The following is an 8702-nucleotide window of genomic DNA, read 5'->3' on the forward strand; positions in this document are numbered from 1 at the left end:
CCCCAAATTCTACAGCTCTAACCGCAAAAGTCCAGAACTTCCCCTGGACTAATGATTGAAGAGAGCTTTAAAAACATTGTGGGAGACGGAAGGAAATCAAGAAGAAAAGTTCGACACAGTTAGTTTAGTATGTCCTGACCATAGGGTAGCAATAAAATCATCATAAATACTAGCTGGCTGTTTATGCAGCGTTTTCAGCTAGAGCTCCCAAACAGGTACTACTTAGTTCTCAGTAAAAAAGGAGCTTGGAAATCTTAATGCACTTTCAGTGCTTGAGAGGAGGAAAAACATTCTCTCTCATAGTGTGTTGCTGTGTAGAAATATACACCGACAAAAAGAATATTGACATGATGATGTCTAATGAACACAAAAATGCCAGAAACTTGCATAAGAAATATTGTTTTCATTAATATCTGATGTGCTTGAGCTGTATAGAGCATTTGAGCTGTTTTCTCTAGACAAAATGGGACAAGAAATTGAGCAGGGCATTTTGCCCAACCTCTGACCAAAAAAAAAAAAAAAAAAATTAATATTCTGAGCAGGATAAATATTTTCATTTTGGTGAAGAAGCTGTTTACCAACAGTAAAATAAGCCAAAACCTATTCAGTCACCTCTGTTAAAAACAAACAGAACCATTAAATCTCTGGAGACTAATTCAAAACATAGTTAACTAGACTTATTTTAAAAAAAAAAAAAAAAAAAAAAAAGAAGATTGACAAGAGCAAAACTGTATCCCAAATTAAATTCTGCCTCTTTGCTCACCTTTAGCTGAGAAGAGAGACAAACCAAAGGCTCAGTGTTGCTTGGGAAACAAGAAAGTCGTAAAGAATAAGAGAAAGTAGGAATGACTGATGCTCTTTCACAGTCCAAACTGCTTGCAGTGAAATAAGTCAAAATAAAACCGGTACAATTATTTGCTATTTTTTTCAGTAACATAATCCCTCACAAAGTAACAGAAGGGGGGCTTATTTCTCTAATAAAAGGCTTTGACTCTTGTACAATGAGACACAAGATTTTGGGATATCTTTTGTTTGTGAACCTGTGAGATATTCCTAGGCCTTTCCTCTTCTTTTTCTGAATATATTTCAGCATGAAGCCCCCAGGCTTGTCAGTCTGGTGCCAACTCCAGCACAGTGTCCTGCCTGCAAGGAGCCAGGTGAATCAAGACAGGGATGAGGCAGAGCTTGGGATGTTGCTACTAACTTCTCACGGGGAACTGAAAATGCTTGGCCTCGTTCTGCTCTCATACAGGTGGAAATTACAGATTACACCAGGACAAGCTCAAACCCAGGTCTTTTACTCTATAGTCAAGTCTGTTTCCAGGCAGCATTATCAGTCTCTGTCCTTTCCCTCTGCCAGTGAGCCCTGAAGAGAAGCGCACCAATGCTTTCTGCTGAGGGTAACAGTTTCAGGTGGAGAATAAATGGAAGGTAAGAATAAACTGCCACACATGAATCATGCTTGCAAGCAAACAGTCTTAAGTACTTCAGCCACAATTTGCAATCATCGAGAAGATGTAAAGATGTAGCGATCAACAATCCATGTCTTTAAATTGAAGCAGAAAATTGAAATTCAGGCACGACTCTTTTCTGTTGTACTGTATTTTAGTGAGGACTGAGTGGTGAGATTTAGCCTCACCTCCATTACTTTGGTCCCAAGTAAGACCCCCAGCCAGAAAGGCCAGCTATTCTGGGCATGGTTCATAAGCAGCCCTACTACAGCAGCAACAACAACAAACACTGTAATTGCGAGGTGTCTTTAAAAAGCAGCACAGAGAAAAGTGGTGCGTGAGAACAGGGAAGAGCGCGCATTTCAAACACTCTGAAGAAACAGCGTGACTGCCCGCCCATGGGAAAGAAAACAGCGCTGTGGTTTTCCAGGCTTCACTCTCAAGTGCCTCGGCAGGGCTCTCCTCCCGTTTTCCATTGCCTGTTCACTGGCCACAGCCACGCCGGGGCGGGGGGGCCAGGTCCCTTCCCCTCCCCACCACCCCCTTCAGCTGCCCGGCACTGCCACTGCGCAGCCCTGATTGGGGGAGCCGGGCAAAGACCTTTTCCAAGCATTAAAAAGTAGCACCCCCTCTTTCCCTTACCCCTAACCCAAAACGCACATGAAGACTTGAGCTGCATCCTTCCCAAAAAATCCAGGTTTTACCTGCTTTCATTTACAGAACCCCGTACTCCTACGTGCATCCTTTGGCACGCTGTCTTCGCTCCCTTTCGAGCCCTCTCACTTCCAAAATAACAGGGCTTTCCCCTCCACTGCAGCATCCCACTCACACTCCACTCTGCAGAATTTAGCAGAGGAGTTCCATTGGAATCAGCTTTCAGGCTACAGCATTCTTTCCGATGATGAAAATGTTATCGTGCTGTAAACCTGCAAAGTAAATCTGTTATCTTCCAAGTTACTACCTGATTAAAATACCTTGCTTTACACTGTGCCCTCAGTTGTGTATGCATTTCACGCTCCATTAGTAGAGTCTATGTGACGGGTGGATTTGTTTTCTAAGGGAGCTGAAACAAAAAAAAAAAATTGGTATCTAGTGTTGAGTGGCAGCCCTTATTCCCCACTGCTATAAATACTCAGTGCTCCTCTGGTATGTGTTTTGACCAAATGTACAACAGCAAAATGTTTAGAAATCGTTGCCTGCCTGAGATCCTATTGTAGGTCAGCTTTTGTGTGGAGTCACCTTTGAACAGGCTGATTTCTCTGCATTCCTCCTATTGATACAGTTTGAAAAACTGGCATCTGAATCTCACTCCACAAGAATAACACAGTGTGAACGCCTTTATGAATGGACACAGAGCTGTCCATGCAAACACCTGTCAGCAGACTCCCCTAATTTTTCTCTCTATCAGCATTTACACTACAGCTCTGTTAAAACCACCAACAAATGAGTATTCTCACTGATAAAGCATTTTAAGCCTCTGGTACGACAGACAGTTTTATATAATCCTATTGGAGGAGGAGAGTTATAACTCCAATATCAAATTAATATTCCTGTAAAGGTGTGGTGTCGAAAAGCTGATCTGTTTTTACCTGGCTGTATCAGTTAGCATTCCAAAAAAACATTACGAATTTCACCACATTTTTTTCCCTCAGCTGTCATGCTGTAATCATATCATTACTGTGACAACATCTACAGTCATCCTTCCATCTGCAGAGAGGAGTCAGAATGCACGAGGAAGAAGCATAAAATGAGAAAAAAGGATCTTGCTGATGAAAGACAGAGTTCATTCTCTAAAACAGAACCTCTTTCACAAGCAGTGTTGAAAGGAATTTCAAAACATTTTTTTTATACAACCAGTGATGTTAGCTGGTAACAAGGTGGAAAAAGAATGAGAGAAAACATGTAGGAGTAAGTAACATGGAACATATCAAGCCATTAGCCACAAGCACTTTGCTTTTTGCTTTTGCACTGAAAGAAGTTTTGCTCATAAAGCAGAGGAGCACGGGCAATTTTTGATGACTTTGCCGCCACTGCTGTACATCATCGGAGTATCTCTAGGAAAGCTATAAAGACCAGGAGTCTATTCTACAGCACTGGCTTCAAGATACATCTTTAGCATGTTTTAATATGTGCAAAAGTGCCTATGAAAGACATGGATGGGCAGGAGAACCAGTAAGGTGGAGGTAAGGAAATACAGTGAAATTCTGGGTGAAATTCCTGCTATGTGCACTACAAGAAGCTCCTTTTCAAAATCAACACGTAACTATTCACAGTGCACATCCAAATCTTCCTCTCATAACCATAATACAGATACTCAAGACAACTGGCATAGTTTTATCCAACAGAAGTAGGTGCATCCATAAACCATAAGAGGTTTATTACAGTCCTTAAAGGGTTTGACCTTCAGCACAATTGGGTGCAATAGGCCTGGCCTGGTGTAGCAAAGGGACAGAAATCTGTTTCCAGCCCAGACTACTGCAAGTTATTACTGAAAAACATCAGAGCCCAGAAGAAGCTCCAATTATAAAGCATACTTTCTCCAAACTGAGAAATCAATTACAACGAATAGCTGTAGAGAAAAAAAAAAATCAAAATGCACACATGAACATACATTACTGGAAATAGATGAGTTCAGCGGCCTCTCTGAATTCTCCCTTAGGGAAAAGCACCTGTGAACATGCTGCAGTGAGCCTGAACCCCTCTGCAGCTCTACGAGTTGTCCTTACTAATAGGAGCAATCTGTGCTGGAGCTAAAGGCTTTACTCGCAAAGAGAAGGGCTACTCAGAAGAGTAAGGGACCTGCTGAATTTGTATCAATTGCATATTAGAACTACAACACCAAAAAGACTGTGGCTGGAGGGGTCCTATTTTACTATGCACCATTTAAAATGGAAATAAAATGTGTATAAAAGTGACAATGGAACATACACGTGCACAGACTTCAAGCAGATCTCTTAAGCAAGCAGGCACTTCCCTTGTTAGCGTAGTTCCTTTTCCTTGGGGTCCCAGACAGATTTTGACCTCATGTCTGACATTTGCTGAAATTTCAATCTGAGCTGTTGCTGTCAGGAAGTCATCATTTATAATTTAGCATTGTTTAAGGATGCCTGTTCATGAGAAGGTCACATTTGACATAGAGAGGGACATAATAAATTCGGTCTCACAAGCAGTAATCCCTCTAGACTAGGATGAATCGTATGGAAGAAAAGCAGAGAGGAAAAATCTTGTTGATGTTGTTGTGGTATCTTTCCTTCCCATAACAAATGATCCTTGGCTATCATTAGGGAGAAACTTGAATTTGTGTGAGGCATCAGAAGTCCTCCTCTGCTTCTGAGACTAGCTGAGAAGCAACAGTAGGTCTAGTTCATGTGATCTGCTCAGTTGTTCGCCTCCGAGGGGAAAACTGGTGGTGCAAAAATGTGTTTAAAGAGAAGTTTCAGCAAAGATGGCTGCAACCCTCAAAGCCAAAAAGAGACAAGCATCTAAGAGGAAGTTTCTCAGACGCTCTGGCTGTCTGTGGCCGCCTCTGGCAAGTGCTTGGACCCTGAGCGTGACCTGTTGATCAGAAGGGTGCAGGATCATGGGTGAAACCAGATGCAGCCCAGGAGAAGCAGAAAACTTGACTTAAAATGGAGCAAAAGGCAGGGCTATAGTGATGGGAAATGAAACAGCCTGGCTAGATGAGAGTTCAGGTGCAGAAACTGTGCAGAAATTGCTGAGTTCTGTGCAGAGTTAGGGTTTTGTGTCAGATTTCTGTTAACCAAGTCTTCCATTAGCCCACAGATTTAGGGCAAAATTTACATGCTGGCCTCAGGACAGTTTTTCCAAGCATATTCATTGAACCATACTTGTGTACAGTAATGATATGTATACAGCAACATTTATACACAGGAACCAGAACCAGTACCTCTCTTAAGTAGGTTTCTAAAGTGTTGTTTTGTTTTGTTTTGTTTTCCAGAAGAAAGTTGTCATTACCCTTATCCCCATTTATAAGGGGAAATAGAGAAAAGACACCTGAAAAATTTGACTGATGACTGAATTTAATTTATAACAGATGCTTCTTCAAACCTAGTGCAGTGCTGTAGGACACAAATTATAGAGAAATTCAGATGTAATTCAAACTCTTGTGTGTACCAACAGCTAATATTAGCTAGGTGCTTTAAGATGATTATAGATAATTTTTTAAAGGCCTATGAAGCTATGCAGCATCACTTCATCGGGACCCAAACAGACAACTTAAAGTTTGTTTAATGGACAAACAATAATAAAAATCTGTTTCTTCACAAATACAATGAAGGTAACAGCAAAGCTTGGCATGGAGATTGTCCACCAATGGACAGAGATGAAACTTGAAAAAAATTTAAGTCTTATTTTGTGTGCTGAGTGACAGTACAAAGCGCTAGTGAAGAAGCAGAGAAGTATCTTGTGGCTTAATAATGTTTCCAAGGGAAGGCAGGCTTGTACAGAGATCTGCAGTGATGCCCAAAGAGGACGTCAACGTATCACTTAAAAGCTGAAGCCACCGAGGACTTGGGAACTGTTGTTAGTGCGACCTGCACGTGCCTCTGCTGAACTTCAGCTGTACTTTTGTAAGGGAAAGAAAGAATGTTGTTTTCGCAGAACAAGTCTGATAAAGGAGGAGAGATTCACAACCAGCCTGTGGCCAGAAGATAAGCGGTCTTTACTTGGAACTAGTTTTAGGTGGATAGAGATACCAAAAGGCTTGGGGAACCTGAACTTTTTAATTTTTCATCTTAGTACGCTTGCGTGATGAGCTCATGAATATTAACTTCTCCGCCCTGGAGAGAGCCAAGGTTCATTTCCATGAACATGCGACGTATGAACACATACATGAAGAGGTGTGTTGGTAGGCGGTTCGGGAAGTCTGTTCACCCTGTAGTACTCAGCCAGTGAGGAATCAGGGGAGGGAATTTGTGGTCTGGAGACAGGGATATAAACTATCGCACGATGGCTGTTCGGCGGATCCGCCTGGTGGGGGGCCCGGTCTTGCAAGAACGTAATAAAAGGTGCTTCACAACGCATCCTGTCTGAGCCGCTGATCATTGGCAGTTGAGCATTTTCTCACACTCTGCATCCCAGCTTTCAGCAGTTCTTTCACGGTTGTCGGTTAATAATGTGATGCCGTCAGCACTACACAGGTTACCTGGGCTCTGGACACACAGACATCTTCAGTTCTGGAGCTTCGTCATGTTAATTTTTCTCAAGTGACTTACTCAAATGTGATTCCCTTTAAAAACTTTCAGAGGGCCACGCTTTTACTCTGTTTTGAGGTTTGTTCTGCAAAACACATAAAAGGCAAGGAAACAGTTTTCTCTCTTGAGAAGAAACTCAGGAGATGGATTACTTTGTCTTACCAAATGTCACACTGGGATGTCTGACATCTAGAAGGAAAGTTTCACAAGTCATTAATTCAACCAGATGGTGGTGTAGAATCTAATAGATAACATAAGCTGGGTGGGAACATAAATATCAACAAAGTCTTTTTTTTTGTTTTTGCAGATGCAACGTAGTTTTCAATCTATCTATTAACTTCATGGGAAATGCAACATCAAAGAGTTTAACTTATATTTTAACACTGTTACACAAAGAATAGGCTCAGAGAGGATTGCCCATACACCAGAAATGAAGCAAAGCATGAAATCTTTGACGTGCAATTAAGAAGTCATCTGCTCATGAGTCCCCTTACACCAAGATGACAAGTGCAGCTTTACCATCATTAACATGATCTCTGATGAACTGGAAGGACCAAAATAGAGGTAGGCATATAAAAAATGTCTGAATGCCAAACAATTTAAATAACACATTCAATGACACATTGGTCATTCAAAAAACAATAAAAAAGTCATTATCTGCATAGTACGGCGTCTTTTGTGGACTTGAAGATTCAAACAGACCTGATATCCCTGAAAAGTGTTTGAAAAAAATACATTGTGAAGTGCCACATAAAATCTCTACCACAAATAGAGAGTGACTCTTACACCTGACTTCTATACTCAGCTTGCGGTACAAAAAGGAAGTGACTACCCATAAGGTCTGCATATTATTACCTGCTATAAGTAGTTTAGAAAAATACAGCAGAAAGATGAAGTTGACTGACAAAGTTAACTGAACTTTTACTTTCCTTCTTTTCCCCATTCCTTCATTGCAGCAGGGCAGACACAATTGCTCAACCACTGTGAGGAAGTCTATGGCTCATGAGATTCCCGACCCAGCAGTGTTTGGTAAAGCTTTGAAATATAGGCCACTTAACCAAACTGTGTGAAAGCACCAGGCTTTTTTGGTGTCAGGACACCAGGAACCTCTAAATTGCAGTGAAAGCTATTATTTACAGTTACCGTAAGAACAAACTAAGGAAAAAAAAAATGGATCTCTCTTTCTAGAATTGTGCCTTTACAGACAACGAAATGAAAATGAAAACATTATCTATGAATACTTAAGCAGTAGCTGCCTGCACTCTGAAGAGTATAAAAGTGAAGGAGCCTGTGACTCCAAGTAAACAGAGAGTCAAAGAAAGAAACTTCTGTGGTGGATTTCTCTAAGCTGATGTTGAATTCTCCAGGTATTTGCTTCAGACTTCTTCTAGGCTTGAACTGAGTTTAGATTTGACTTCTGTTTCTAGGTCATGAGTATAAAGAGGCATTGTCACAATTCCTATAGCCATTATTTGATGGTGGTTTTGATGGTGTCTGTGCTGAATGTCAGTGCAATCATCACCCACTTTCTATTCCCAAGCAAGGGAGGAAAGAAAGGCATGCCAGAGAGGTTTTGTTACCACATTATCAGTTGCGAGGGTGCTGTCCCCATTCCAGTGGTCGCGATTTATAGCAGCTAATAACAGAAATGGATGAAACCTGTCCTTGGAACGACCTGAGACAAGCTCAGTGCCTCAGCTGCTAGCCTCCAAAGGGGCCCGAGCGACTGAAGGGGAGTGCAGGCTGGATGCTGGCTCAGGGCTTAAAGGGGAATTTTATCTTACAGCCCCAGCTGCTGCAGCTTTGTGACAGGAGGCCATATTTGACATTGTGGTGTCCCGCCATTAGCAGAGGAAGCGTTTCCAGAGGGTGATTCTACCGAGCACAAACCTGGATATGCACAAACTCCTTCCCTCTGAGGAGGAGGAGAGCATAGGAAAGGATCTTTAGTAGGAAAATGTGCTCGTACACCCGAGATTTGTGGCAAAGTTGAAAACCTCTCGTCGACGGCAAAAAGAAAACACAACTCTACCCACAT

Source organism: Tyto alba, unplaced genomic scaffold (genome assembly GCF_018691265.1).
Source record: "Tyto alba isolate M040663 unplaced genomic scaffold, T.alba_DEE_v4.0 Super-Scaffold_21, whole genome shotgun sequence".
NCBI lineage: Eukaryota > Metazoa > Chordata > Aves > Strigiformes > Tytonidae > Tyto > Tyto alba.